The following is a 15,814-nucleotide window of genomic DNA, read 5'->3' as shown; positions in this document are numbered from 1 at the left end:
AGCAGCATTCCTCAGTGTTATAACTTGATTTGACAGAAAATATTTCAGCATAGAACAGTACAGCCCAGGAACAGGCTATTGGGCCCACAGTGTTGTGTCGAACCAGCTAAAAAAGCAAATCAAAAACACCCACTTATTCATCCGTGCTGTCACCCCATTCCTACCTGCACTAGCCCCTGGCACAGGGAGTAATCTGGAGATTACAACCTTGGAGTTCCTTCTCTGTAGCCTCTTTCCTATCGCTATATACTCACTGTGTAGGAGGACCTCTTCCCCTTGTCATGTGACGTGAAATTTGTTAACTTAGCAGCAGTTCAATGCAGAGCATAACCTAGCAGAGAAAAAATAATAACAAATACAAATAAAAATAATAATAATAAATAAACAAGTAAATCAATTACATATATTGAATAGATTTTTTAAAAGCATGCAAAAACAGAAATACCATATATTTTAAAAAGTGAGGTAGTGTCCAAAGATTCAATGCCCATTTAGGAATTGGATGGCAGAGGGGAAGAATCTGTTCCTGAATTGCTGAATATGTGCCTTCAGGCTTCTGTACCTCCTTCCTGATGGTATCAGTGCGAAAAGAGCATGCCCTGGGTGCTGGAGGTCCTTAATAATGGACGGTGCCTTTCTGAGACATCACTCCCTGAAGATGTCCTGGGTACTTTGTAGGCTAGTGCCCAAGATGGAGCTGACCAAATTTACAACCTCCTGCAGCTTCTTTTGGTCCTGTGATGCAGCCTGTCAGATGCTCTCCATGGTACAACTATAAAAGTTTTTGAGTGTATTTGTTGACATGTCAAATCTCTTCAAACTCCTAATAAAGTATAGCGCTGTCTTGCTTTTTTTTATAACTACATCGATATGTTGGGACCAGGTTAGATCCTCAGAGATCTTGGCACCCAGGAACTTGAAATTGCTCACTCTCTCCACTTCTGATCCCTCTATGAGGGTTGGTATGTGTTCCTTTGTCTTACCCTTCCTGAAGTCCACAATCAGCTCTTTCATCTTACTGATGTTGAGTGCCAGGTTGTTGATGCGGCAACATTCCACTAGTTGGCATATCTTGCTCCTATATGCCCTCTCGTCACCACCTGATGTCACCACCAGGTGACATGGTTGTATCATCAGCAAATTTATAGATGATATTTGAGCTATGCCTAGCCACACAGTCATGTGTATATAGAGAGTAGAGCAGTGGGCTAAGCACACACCCCTGAGGTGTGCCAGTATTGATTGTCAGCGAGGAGGATATGTTATCACCAATCCGCACAGATTGTGGGCTTCCGGTTAGGAAGTTGAGGATCCAATTGCAGAGGGAGGTACAGAAGCCCAGATTCTGCAACTTCTCAATCAGGATTTTGGGAATGATGGTATTAAATACTGAGCTACAGTCGATGAACAGCATCCTGACATAGGGGTTTGTGTTGTCCAGGTGGTCTAAAGCCTTGTGGAGAGCATTGAGGTTGGTCTGCCGTTGACCTGTTGTGGTTATAGGAAAATTACAATGGGCAGTTTGCTGAGGCAGGAGTTCAGTCTAGTCATGACCAACCTCTCAAAGTATTCCGATCCTGCAGCCTCTCCGATACCTTATGGACCCTAGCACCCGGGAGGCAACACACCATCTTGGTGTCTCTTTTATGGCCATAGAATCTTCTTTTTGACCACCCAAATTTCTCCACTAACTATCAAACATATAGCCTATTGATTATTCTGGAATGAAATGTATGCAAAATGTCATTAATAGGAGAAACTTTTGGTTGTATTCCTTATAATATTTCTTCCATTGTTACTTTGTGTGAAACCAACAGATATTTTTTGTTAGAATTGATCTACAGTTAAGAATCAATATTGCATTATACTCAACCCATTGAGCAATTTTAGCAACAAAATCAGACACATCAAATGCTATCTATTGTTATTTGCTATTGGATGTCTTTGAAACCACGGACATTAGTTTTTTGTGCAACAAAAGCAGAATTTAAAATCAAGTTTAATACTTTGTTCTGTAAACTAGAATCAAGGCATTAGTTACTCAGAATATCTTGTAAAATGAGAGAACAAGCTCATATTTAGAAGATTGAGGGGGGATCTTATTGAAACATATAAAATTCTAAAGAGATTGGATGGGCTAGATGCAGGAAGATTGTTTCCGATGTTGGGGAAGTCCAGAACAAGGGGTCACAGTTAAAGGATAAAGGGGAAGCCTTTTAGGACCGAGATGAGGAAAAACATCTTCACACAGAGAGTGGAGAATCTGTGGAATTCTCTGCCACAGGAAACAGTTGAGGCCGGTTCATTGGCTATATTTAAGAGGAAGTTAGATATGGCCCTTGTGGCTAAAGGGATCAGGGGGTATGGAGAGAAAGCAGGTACAGGGTTCTGAGTTGGATGATCAGCCATGATCATACTGAATGGCGGTGCAGGCTCGAAGGGCCGAATGGCCTACTCCTGCACCTATTTTCTATGTTTCCATGTTTCATATTTTAACTGTTAACAGTCCATGTATTGACTGGGACTCTCTTAACGTAAAAGGACTGGATCGGATGGAGTTTGTCAAGTGTGTTCAGCAAAGTTTTCTTAATCAAAATACACTCAGTGGCCACTTTATTAGGTACACCTGCTCCTTAATACAAATATCTAATCAGCCAATCATGTGGCAGCAACTCAATTCATGAAAGCATGCGGACATGGTCAAGAGGTTCAGTTGTTGTTCAGACCAAACATCAAACGGAGAAGAAGTTTGATTTAAGTAACTGACCATGGAGTGATTGTTGGTGCCAGACAGGATGGTCTGAGTATGAATTGAATTGAACTGAATTGAATTGACTTTATTACTCACATCCTTCATATACATGAGTAGTAAAAATCTTTACATTATGTCTCTGTTCAAATGTGCAGCGTGCAATTATAGTAATTTATAATAAATATTATGTACAACAGGATAGTCAATATAACATAGAAATACAGTTGCATCAGCATGAATTAACCAGTCTGATGGTCTGGTGGAAGAAGCTGTTCCAGAGCCACTTGGTCCTGGCTTTTATGTTGCGGTACCATAGCAGCTGGAACAGTTTGTGGTTGGGATGACTCAGGTCTCCAATGATCCTTTGGGCCCTTTTTACATACCTGTCTTTGTAAATGTCCTGAATAGTGGGAAGTTCACAACTACAGATGCGCTGGGCTGCCTGCACCACTCTCTGCAGAGTCCTGCAATTGAGGGAAGTACAGTTCCCATACCACACAGTGATGTAGCCAGTCAGGATGCTCTCAATCGTCCCCCTGTAGAAAGTTCTTAGAATCTGGGGGGCCATGCCAAACTTCTTCAACTGTCTGAGGTGAAAGAGGCGCTGTTGTGCCTTTTTCACCACACAGCCGATATGTACAGACCACATGAGATCCTTGGCGATGGTTATGCTGAAGAATTTAAAGCTGTTCATCCTCTCAATCCTAGATCTATTGATGTCAATAGGGGTTAGCCTCTCTCCATTCCTCCTGTAGTCCACAACCAGCTCCTTTGTTTTTGCGACATTGAGGGAGAGGTTGTTTTCTTGACACCACTGTGTCAGAGAGATGACTTCCTCTCTGTCGGCTGCCGCATTATTATTTGAGATTAGGCCAATCAGTGTAGTGTCGTCAGCAAATTTAATTAGCAGATTGGAGCTGTCGGTGGCAACACAGTCATAGGTATACAGAGAGTAAAGGAGGGAGCGATGTCACAAACTACTGATCTCTTGGGATGCATAACTGATAGGACTTTAAGATGTTTCTTTGGTTGTTATTGATTGCAAAAAGGGAAAAAATATCAAGTCTTAACTACAAATGTGGAAATGATGTTAAGGAAACCAACAGACATTATAATATTTTTCCATCTGGCTTCAGATGGGATTCAAAAAATTATTTGGTTTATAAGTTTCAAACTGTAGAGGAAAATCAGCATCAACCAGTGGGTAATGATGGGAATAAACTTACTTTATAGAGATCCAAGTTTTCTAAAAATTCAATGGGGTAGTGCAAGATGTGTATTTCAGGACAAGGTTTTGAAGGAGACAGAATAAGTTACCAAGGAGATCAAAAACATATGGGATTTGGGGTTTTACAGATGAGTGTGGGATCTGCAGGAGTTTTAGGTTAATTTTAATTCAGTGACTCATTGACAGTGTCAGGGTCATTTGGTACAAGAGAAATAGAAGTTACAGCATCTATTTCACCAGAGGCTTTTTAACCTATCCATTGAATTAATATATTATTTCTTGGTTTCCTCAGCAATTAGGCTGCTAATTACATGTATGAATCAACTTCAACTCCATTATTTAAAGAGACATTGTAAACTTTACATTGATATTTACTAGACTAGAAAATGAACAGAGTGAGATATGACTGTGCAGTACAGAAGAAAATAAAACAAAGGTTGCCTCTCAGTTCACTGACATTGCTGGAAATCAGGCTGAGAGGTGTAAGGGCACGCAGGAACAAAATCTTCTCTGGAAGGATCTTGCATGTGATGTTAAGTGGGTGTTTCTGGAGATATTAGGAGAAGCAGAGCTCTACTTTTTTGTATTGAGTAATGAAAATCATTCAATGGTCTCATTTAATGAGGAAAAACTAATACAATATCACAGCTAAATATATCGAATACGCCAATGGTACCTGCTCTTAATCTTCTATCTTCACTCAACCCAAAGCATCACATTACTGCAATTTTTTTAATAGGTACACCCCTATCTATGCAGTCCTGCTGAATATGTTTATACCACGTCATGCCTCCTTCTCATTGTTACCTTCAACAAATGCTCTCCATTCAGCCATTACAGAAGAGACAACAAAAAACAGAAAGAACTTCATGCTACTTTCTTGCTTTTCTCACTTTTTAAGTAGATACCCCTCTGATATCAGGACTGGGCAGCACATTCATTTCCCCCCCCCCCCCCCACCCAACAGTAGATGCTGGAGTTCTCACTTAATAGGTGCCTCAATGTTGATGCAGCTGGCATGTTTAGGAAATTCATAGTGCACCACCTTGGAAAGATTGGCGATTCAGGAGCAGAAGGCAAAGATACAGACATCAGTGATGACCTTATTCCTAGAGAGTCTTCAGAGATACTGCATGCTCCCTGGATCCTTCAGATGACCAGTGCATTCTGAGGCAGTCATCAGTGAGATATGTGACATCCTGAAAACAAAGTTTGTCCATGCTAATGTGTTTGGACTGTCTCACTCTTGAGATTCTTGACTTCCTGACCAACAGAATGCAACCAGCAACATCTCCACCATGATGATCCTCAATGCTGGTGCCCCTAAATGTTGCACACTCAGCTCCTTCCTCTACTCCTAACACATCCATGGATGCAGAGCTAAATTCTGCTCCAAATCCATCCTTCTATTTGCAGATGATACCACAATGGTGGACTCTATCACAAAAAATGATGAGTCAGAGTACAGGATGGAGATAGAGAGCCTAAAAGCATAGTGTCATGACATCAGTCTTTGCCTCTATTTCAACAAAAGAGCTGCTCATTGTCCTCATAGGAGGGGACGTGCACAAGCCCCTGTTTACATCAACCATGCTGAACTTGAGAGGGTTGAGAGCTTTAAGTTCCAAGGAGTGAACATTACTGATAGCCTGTCTTGGTCCAACCATGTCAATGTCACGGCCAAGAGAGCGCACCGGCCCTTCTACCCCCTCAGGGGGCTAAAGGTACTTGGCAGGTCCCCTTTGACTCTCACTGATTTTTATTGATGCACTGTAGAAAGCACCCTATTTGGATACATCACACCTTGGTATGACAACTGCTCCGCACGTGACCACAAGAAACTGCAGAGAGTTGTGGACACAGCTCAGCACAGCATGGGATCGTCTCCCTTCCATGGACTCTGAATAGACACTGCCTCATTAAAGCAGCCAGCATAATCACAGACCCCAGACAGTGAAACTTCTCCCCCTTCCAATGGGAGGAAGATACAATAGCCCGAAAGCGAGTACTACCAGGCTCAGAGACAGCTTCTATCCTGCTTTTATAGCACTATTGAACAGTTCCCTAGTACGACCTACCTTCATTACCTACCTACACTGTGCTTTCTCTAAAACCGTAACAGTTTATTCTGCATTATGTTGTTGTTTAACCTTATACTGACTCTATACACCTTTGTAATGAATTGATCTGTATGAACAGTATGAAAGATTAATTTTTTTCTCTGTACTTCATCATATGTGACAATAATAAATTAATTTACCAATTTGCTTTCAACTTCCTGGCCACTGGATAATACTACATCTGCCAATCTGATGCTCTCTGCAGCATAACACAGGCTCTTTATTCACAAGACTTTGTCTTTTTTGATTTCAATGAAGAGCAGTTGGTGTCTTGGGCACTGGGATTTGCCAGCATTATTGGTTTCACATGAGTGCAGGCAGTTATTGGCAGCACTCCAGTACCCAGAGAAGTTTGATTTATATCTTGGATCTTTACATCAATCACATGGTTTTACACTCACAGCATGCACATCACATCACAGATCACGGAAAGAGTTTCTTGACAGTGAATACCATGTTTCCGGTAAGGTGACGGCACACGCAGATGCAGCGGCTCCTCTGAGCCTAACCAAAGGTGCAATCCTTTGTCCTTTATGTCTTTTTCATGATCGCAAGGCACTGCTGGTTATCAGGAACAATGAGTAGTGCAGGCCTACATCACCAGTGAGTTGCTGGACTTGTTACGCACCATGTTGCAGCATGCGTCAGCCATTCAGGGAAGAAAGCGTCAGAGGCGGTGCAACGTGTATTGGCTTATGCGGGTAATTATCTTGGATATTTTTGTTGTGATCGCAAAAGCCAGTTCGACACTGACAATCTAGAATACTGAGAGTCCAATTCACTGGTTCATTGGCAAGATTGAGCTGTGTGGCCTCAGTCGTGGTACAGACCACAGCCTCACTCATCTCCTGCTGCCGTTGCCGGGAAAGAGCTGGCTGCGTGCTGCTGGGTCGGTGGCTGGCCTCTCCCGTTGGAGATGGGGAGATGGCCTCTAGTGATTGATCGGTGGAAGACAACCTGGATTACATTCGACTGCAACTGCAGCGTGTGATATGAGGAACTGCTGTGGGCTGTCCTTGCAGAAACGTGGCTCCAGGACAACATCCAAGCACCATCTATCGACGGGCCACAGCACTTGTGGATTGGCTATATTAACAGTTTTATTTTATATATTTTATGTAACAGCATGTTTCTTCTGTTATCATAATTACCTGTGCTATGTGCTGTATGCAACTGTTGGTTTTGTGTTTTGCTCCTTGGCTCCAGAGGAACGCTGTTTAGTTTGGCTGTGTTCATGTGTATGGTTGAATGACAAGTAAACTTTAAGCTGAACTTGGTTTTATACTCCCAAAATGCACACCACATCACAGATCCCAGGAAAGCTGCTTGACAGTGAATACCACATTTCCTGGCAATTGCCAATGGTCATAGTTGAAGAAGTGTGTGCCATTAGATATTTTTAATAATCAGCACTGCCTGAGAGAAAAGTCCAAATGACTGATGAATAAATGCTACTTCCATTTGGGCTCCAACCAGAGCAGCTGAGCAGCAGTCCACCATACTATTATACAATACCAAAGTAGCAAAGAGCTGTGTATTTAATATTTCAGTAATATTTGACTAATATTGTAGGTATATTGTTTGATTATGCATTCTTCTTCATTTAAATACAAATGTTTGTAATTCATTATAGGTTACATGTAAAAATAAGTGAATTGCATCCGTTATGATGCTACCATGTGATACATGCATGCCTCACTTAAGGTGAACATGAAGTTAGACTTGCGCCCTGGCTCTCTTGTTTTCCTTTCAATTAGTTTTAATGTTTTGGAGTTATAAGAGTAGCGATGAGACAATTTTTAAAACAAACCTGAGACAGTTACCTACCTGTTGATGTGCAGTGAGAAACAGTTGTGTTAAAAAAAATGCAACATATTTTCTTTGCAAAAAGAAAAACATTTGAGTAAAAAATATGCAGAAAATGGAAGAATTCGCAGGTGCATAAACAATGAGTACGGGGTGATAATAATCATTAAAAAGGCAGAAATAGCTGGCTACGTCAGAAAGATTGACATGCTTGATTATACGACAGATAACTGGATTTTATGCACTGAACAGATTGAGCAGTATTAAGCAAATGAAAGAGTCAATGAGAAACAGGTACTAATTTAGCTGAGTGCTTTGGATTTAAGGGCATACAGTTTGCTTAGAAATTTAACTGATCCTACCAAAACTGCTGAAATGAGATTTCCTGATATCGTGAAAGTAATGCAGGAACATTCAGAACCAAGCCTGCTGTTGATTGCAGAATATTGCAGAATGCTTTAGGTTTCATAAGTGGAATCAAATGGGAGCTTATTTCAGTGTACATGGCTGAATTAAGGTGGCTTGAGTATTGTCTAGTCAGCGATATGCTTAATGATGCACTGAGAGCTTGCTTAGTTTGTGGAATCTTACAAGAAAACATACAAAAACAGCTCTTAACTGAAGCACACCTTACATTTAAAAGATCAGTTGAAATAGCTGTATCAATGGAAACTGCAGACAGAGATGCAACTGAGTTGCAATCAGGAATGAAAATGAGCATGAACACAATTGTAGCATTTAACCAGAAATCTGTCTGGCCAAACAAATTGTGGTACCGTTGTGGCAGGGATTCATAAACACCAGGCAAATATGGAGGAGATATTTACAGAAAATGCAATAAGGTTGGACACATTGAAATAGCGTGTCAGGCAGACAGAAATAAATAGACTGCACAGGCAAGACAAAAAGCTAAAAATGAAGTTGAAGTTTCAAAAAGAGCACTAATCTGCATGCTGTTGATGAGAAATCTGATATTAATGAGTAGCCTTGAGATTTATAATGTGAAAAACTAACAATAGACAAGCAATATGGCTTACACCAGAAGTAAATGGTACATTAATTAAAATGGAAGTGGACATTGGCTCAGCTGTTTTAGTCATTCCACAAAATGTGTCATGGTCCGGTCCGTGGACACCGCATTCCAGTTCACGGTCCAGTCCGTAGATTCCGCAGTCTGGTTGCTTCTGTTTTCCCTTGTTCCTTTGGGCGCCTTAATGGAGGCTCCTGATTCTCGTTTCAGGCTGGCAACATAAATAGTTCTGGGGTCCAGCTATTCCTTCACTGGACTGTCCCGTCAGAAACCCACACCAAGAAGCTCATTACCAGAAATCAGTTACCAGAAACACGTGACCTCAGCCATTGTGGGAAGTCTGGACCATTATCAGAGCTACTGAGTATCGTGGACTTCGGGTTGCTTCTGTGCCTGTGGCTGCTTAGCGAATTCAGTCATTTTCGTGTCCAGCTGAGCAGCTGGCTCTTTGCCGCTGCTCTGAGTGAGGTATGAATTCTGATGCTTTTGTGGCCAGCTGAGAATTGCTAGCAGTTTGCAGTAAGAAGAGTCCCAGCTCTGTGTCTGAGTTCCAGGTCAAGCCAAGTCAAGACACAGGTACCGAGTCCCTGCCAAGGCCCAAGTTTTGAGTCATGACCCAAGTTCCCAGTCAAATCCGTGTCCAAGCCAAGCCAAGTCTGAGTTCCAGGTCAAGCCAAGTCCGAGTTCTAGTCAAGAGCCAGGTCAAGACCTAGGTACCGAGTACCTGCCAAGATCCGAGTTCCGAGTCATGACCCAAGTTCCCAGTCAAGTCCAAGTCCCAAGTCCTAGCCTATGTTGTATCCTACGTCTACATCCATGTTGTCATCTTGTCTTCGCTCCTTGACTTCCCTAGTATTCTTAATAAACATTGTCCTGTTCATACTACTTCAGTGTCTGTGTCTTGCATTTGGGTCCGCTCCCAATGCTCCCTTGTGACAAAATGAGTTTGAACGGCATTTCAAAGATACTGAGCTGAAGCCTGCAGATATCCAACAACATATACTGGAGAGAAGATACCTCCTGTGGGAATGTCATTTATAACGGTGAAATATAACAAACAACAAGCTACATTGGGCTTGAATGTGGTACAAACAGGAAGGCCGGCTCTGTTAGGCTGAGACAACTACAACTTGATTGGTGAGCCATCCACCCTTAATAGATTCCACTAAAACCAAATCAGAAAGGTTCTGAATGATGCCACAACTGTACCCATGCTGTACAGCATGAACTGTTGCCCAACAGAGGACAAGCAAATGCTGGTGCCAACCTCTGTGCCTTTAGTTGGAAAACATATTGGACCAAGGAAGCACCTTGCTGCTCGTAGGAATTGTGAAAGTGATGAAAACAGTGGTCCGACGACAACAGCTTTTGGAGGCAACATATCAGAGAAAACTTTTGATATGTTAATAGGCAGTTGTTTGAAAAATGTGGCTTGGTTTTAAGCTGGAAAAAAGTTCTTGGAGCTTCAAGAAAGTTGCAAGCATTCAACTTTTCTGAGTATAAAGAAGCAGAATCTACTCTGTATTATTACATGAACCTCAAGTGGGAAACAAAAAGCTGCTTGCAAAAGTGGATGCAAAGTCCAAAGCCCAGCTGGGTGAATGGAAGACCAAAAAGAAAGGAGTCAATGGAGAAACAAAAACAGAGGATTTGTCAGATGCTGTTGTGGATGAGGAAACCAAGAGCAGAGATCAGATCATAAAGGGAGCAATAGAAGAATTAATAAGAGAATACTCCAGTGAACTAGAAGCACTTTCCCAAGATCAAGATGTACATCTTAGAAAGAAGAAAAAGAGAAAAAAAGGAGAGAACAGATAGGAAGAAAGAATGTGAGTGAGAAAGAGAAAGGTGGGAAAGGGGAAGGGAACGTGAGAAAGAAACAGAGCAGGATCAGGACTGTGAGCAAGATTGTGATAGGGATCATGAAAGAACCAAGGGTAAACACAGGAAGCGCGACCAAGAGCAGGATAAAGAGGAAGAAAGAAGCTGGGACCAGGAGAGTAGCAGGGATTAAAGTGGATCCAGAGAGGAGAGCCAAGAAGAGGAGAAGAAAAGTATAACAGAGCTGTCAGATCCACTTCATGCAGTCTCAGGGTCAACTCCTACAACCACCACAGAGGAGAGCCCAGAACCTGTCATTATTTTCACAGCCTCAAGTCTCACCTGCCAGGCAGAGTGATTCCCCCTTGTCAGAAAAGACATTATGCCACAAGAGAGAGATTGCCTTCACTGCATTTAGGTCTGAATGGGACAATTTAAACATTTACTATGCTGTAGATGTGTGTAAAGTTTTTGTATTATATAGCATACTATGTGTGTGTAAATATATAGGTACAGTAAGTAAGTTGAGATTCATTCTGTATTGACATGGAGTTTATTGCTAAGCAGGGAGGAGTGTTGTGTATTTAATATTTCAGTAATATTTGAGTAATATTGTAAATATATGACTTGATTAAGCATTCTTTCAGCTTACATAATTCATTATGGATTATATGTGGTGGATCTATGGAATTTGCTGCGACAGGCAGCTGTGGAGGCCAAGTCTTTATGTATATTTAACACAGAGGTTGGTGATTCTTGATTGGTCAGGGTATGAAGGGATTTGGGATAAGGCAGGAGATTGGGGTTGAGAGGGAAAACAGAAATGGTGGAGCAGACTCGATGGGCCAAATGGCCTAATCTTGCTCCTATGTCTTATGGTGTTATGTGTAAAAACCAGTGAATTGAAAATATCATGTTGTTACCACGTGATACATGCGCACCTCTCTTAAAGTAAACACATGTTCCTGGCTCCCTTGTTTTCCTTTCAATTAGCTTTAATGGCTTGGAGTTACAAAACATAACACAAAATACCAGAATAGTTGAACATACTATTTTCACTTCTTAAGATATGATTCTGTTGTGTCCATCCGTCAGGGGGTACCCTGCGGTATATGACATCATAGCTGGTTCCAATGGGGCAGCAAGATGAGCTAGACTCTAAGGATCATGAAGCGGATACTAAAATACTTGAGAGGAGCTGATGGATGTGATGGCTGTTGGCATTTGTCCCAGCTCATGGTAACTACAGATTACTTATGAGTACTATCACTCCGTCCTCCGAGAGCAGCAATCTGCTTACAAATCACTCCTCTGTAAGGAAATTAGCTACTCATGCCTGGTGTTTCTGAGTGCAAAGATAACTCTGTACAGCAGAGAGCAGATCTTAGCACATGAGTGCATTGAGGCAGAAGAACGTTTCTGTGCTGTTTGTTTCTTCTCCGCAGCTTGTCACACTCGTTAGCAGATGCTTGCTTGAAAGTACAGTTATCTCAGCAATATAGTGCACATCATTTTTAGTGTTGAAGTTGAGGTTTCCTGGCCTCTGACATCTTCATGTGTAAGGGAGGAGAGGGAGTCCTCCATGCTCCTTATCGCCACAAGTAAGCAGGCAGATCTGCCATCCACTAACCACCTTACATCAAGATCATCATGATAGCATCTCATTTCTGATCTCCATCCACATCATGTGGGATAACAAAAGTTCTTGGAGCACAGCATGCCCTGAAACCAGATAACTTGCACATCATGCCATATTTTGGCTCAGAGGGTTCTGATGTATTGCATTGCTCATTCCCCATGGTGCCAGTGGTAGAGGGGCATAGATGAGATGTCACTTGCACTCCTTTCCTCCTCCTTTCCCTTTACCTTTCTCTCCTGCTTTTTTCTGTTCTCATCAGATGTACTGGAAGAAACTGGGAACCTATCCTTATATCAAAGACTAAAATGTAGCCAGTTGCAGTCAAAAGCTGTACCCAAAGTATGTTTATTGTGATTCAGTTACCTGGTGAATTTCTTACACGGGATTTGGTCATCAGAAACTTCGCACTTCTATTCGTCTGCACACATAAGGCTGGTGATGGTGTTCTCCAGCCACTCCAGGTGAAGCACTGCTGAACAATCAGCCTTATTCTCTCCCAGAAAGCTGTAGCTTACATGGAAAAGATGAAGTGTAAACTATCTTCTTATTATCGTACATCAGTACGGGGAGGTGGAAGGAACAGAGGGTCAGTGGTGGGTTGGGGCAGAGGAATGTGAGAGTGTGGATGGAGTAGCAGATTTTATGAGAAAGTTTGAAAGGGTGAGCAACCGAGAGGGGTTGGAGATGAAATGTTGTGACTTTATCTGCTGAGGCACATGTCACCATGAGCAAGAGAGAAATTGGAGAGATAGCACAGCCTCCAAATTCTATTCAATTGGATCCAAATACAGATAATTAATTAACAGCGTACTTCTAGGGCAGTGACAATCAATTTGCAAAAAGGCATTTTGATAAAGGAGTTTAACGAAAATAAATAAAATTAAACTATTTAGACAGCTTTTGCATCGGAACATGCAAAGCTAGGACAGTAGGTCACTCAGCCCCCTACAACTGGTCTGTCGTTCAAAAAGATTGACTGAACTAATTACAACGTCAACTGTATTTCCCTCTACTTATTCTAACCTTTGACCCTTTTGCTTATCAGAAACATCAATCTCTACTTTAAACATATTTGAACACTCTGCTTTATAGAAGCATCTTCTCTCTCCTTTTTTCTTTGTTCTTCCTTCTAGGATGTGCATCTTGATCTTGAGAAGGTGTATCTAATTCACTGGAGTATTCTCTTATTAATCCTTCTATTTCTCCCTTTACGATCTGATCTCTTCTCTTGGTTTCCTCATCCACAATATCATCTGACAAATCCTCTGCTTTCGTATGTTCATTGACTTATGTCTTTTTGGCCTTCCATTCATTCAGTTGAGCTTTGGTCTTTGCATCTCCTTCTCATTGAAAATAAAATAACCTTAATTTGGTACTAATTTTTTTTTTTAAGTATCCTCTGATTCCAGATACTTTCGGAAGAGAAATCAAGTCAGGTAAACTGTTTAGTTTTTTTTTAAAGAAATATTTGCCTTCTTTATTTGTTGAAACGTATTGGCATAAAATAAAAACTTTGAAGTATTGTACAATTATTTAAGCACATCAAACAATACATTCTGAAACACCCTTCAGAACATTACTTCTGACATCTTATTTATAAATGGACAAAAATTGACTTCCTCTATTTTTCAAAATATGTTAAAAATTCTGACAGAATATTCTGCAATTTCCATCCATGTTTGCAGTACAAGGTGTAAATATTTAAGTTTTAAAATTGCAAAGACATTTGTTAAATACAAGCTTAATTTTCAATATATTCTTTCTTACCTTTCTTCCCCTATTAACAGAAAGCTCTTGGCAGCTTCTTGGGAAAAGTGTCGATGGGTGCCAGTTTTTGGGTATCAACAATAGAGAGAAGACATACTGTACCTAATGTCTCTGATTCATCTTTTTCATAATTTATCATTTCCTCATGACCAAGATTGGATGCTCAGTGCACACTTATAATAAATTATAATAACTGCTGTCATGATTATTTCAAAAGTAGTATTGAATCTTATAATGTTAGGAATCTGAATTAGCTTAGAAGTATCAAATAGAAACCATTTACAAAGCTTATTCATTTGTGAAGAAAAGTTCTCATCAGTAACAGCTGCCAACTAGCCATATCAGTGAGTGAAAGAAACGGTCAGGGTGTCATTACACTTGAATCACTGATTCCCATCAATGAAGATATATAACCTGTAATTTCCAGGCATGCTTAGGTACTTTTAAGAAATAACATTTACATGACGATGAGGCAAGTGCTATTTTAAGTGTCACAGTATCTTTATATCAGAGCAATGTGAGATAAAGCAGGATTTTGTACAGCTTACTTTCTCCAGTTATTTTGGTTCAACAGTGCACATTGATATCTCTAATGGCAAATATCTATCTGTCCTTGTCACATAAAGAAAATAAAATGATTTTTGAAGAAATTAATTAGGAATTGAACTGCACCAGACATATCTATATCAGAACAACCAAAAAAGACAGCTTATTTCTCTTAAGGGACTTTTCTATCAACAATAGACAGATTGATGGAACATTTCCTTCAGAAGAAGCCAAATCTTTACTTCAGTAGTTTATTGGATTTCAAAGGAGTACAAAGCCTGGAAATTCAATTGCAGTGGGTTCTTGTTCGGGTTCATCCTGTTCATTCGCACTAGATATTTGTGCATGCACCTCCACCAAAGGTCTATTCTCTTGTGCATCACCATTTGCATTTGTCTTGCATTAGCACAAACTTGCAATGGAAATAATCTGCACTAATAAAAATCACACCTACTGCTTATCAAATGTGAGGGAACTAAAATTACTGGAAGTCATTGTGCAACCTTGGGAGTGCTCTGTGGGATTATACAGAGGCAGAAACAAGAGCAGGCACCTGGCTTCAGCAACATGGACCTCAAAACCAAGTTTGTAGGCATGGCTCATGGAGAACCCAATTGGATTTTCATCCACAAAATGCTGAAGGAATTCATCAGGACGGAGAGCATCCTGGCCTGCTGAGTTCCTCCAGCATTTTGTATGTGTTGCTTGGATTTCCAGCATCTACAGATTTTCTCTTGTTTGGGTTTTCATCTATTCCTCCATTATCAACAGTCTTGTGTATTTCCAAACTCCAATAATCCATTATCTGACTATTTGCAAATCCCAGTGTTTTAACACCTGTTTACCTGACCCTCCCCCCTGCCAGCCAGCATTCATATACCAGGGCCCCAGTTCCTGTGTTTTGTTTCACCAGCAGGGAAGTGGTTCCCACCATCCCCTTTATACCCTGGGGTCCGTTTTCTCCTCTACCCTCCACACACTTGAGTCCTAGTTCCTGCATTCTCTTTCACTCACTCAGGCTCATATTCCCATGCACCCTTCAAAGTCACTATTGCCGTTTCCAAAATCCAAACAGTGTGGCCTTGTATTGGATGATCCCTTTAAA

At 41.0% G+C, this 15,814-nt stretch overlaps 1 long non-coding RNA gene across 1 annotated transcript in view; it reads right to left on the bottom strand.

The window, feature by feature from the left end:
* Nucleotides 1-253: 253 nt before the first annotated feature.
* The window catches only part of LOC140739309 (uncharacterized), a 78,475-nt gene continuing 62,914 nt past the window's right edge, over nucleotides 254-15,814 (bottom strand). Inside the window, exon 3 of the long non-coding RNA XR_012101599.1 lies at nucleotides 254-331. This is a non-coding gene — a long non-coding RNA (uncharacterized lncRNA). The remainder of the gene's footprint in view (nucleotides 332-15,814) is intronic.

The sequence above is a fragment of the Hemitrygon akajei genome, chromosome 15 (genome assembly GCF_048418815.1).
Source record: "Hemitrygon akajei chromosome 15, sHemAka1.3, whole genome shotgun sequence".
In the NCBI taxonomy this organism is placed as follows: Eukaryota; Metazoa; Chordata; class Chondrichthyes; order Myliobatiformes; family Dasyatidae; genus Hemitrygon; species Hemitrygon akajei.
The sequence above is the reverse complement of the archived record's forward strand: the minus strand, read 5'-3'. Positions and strand labels throughout refer to the sequence as shown.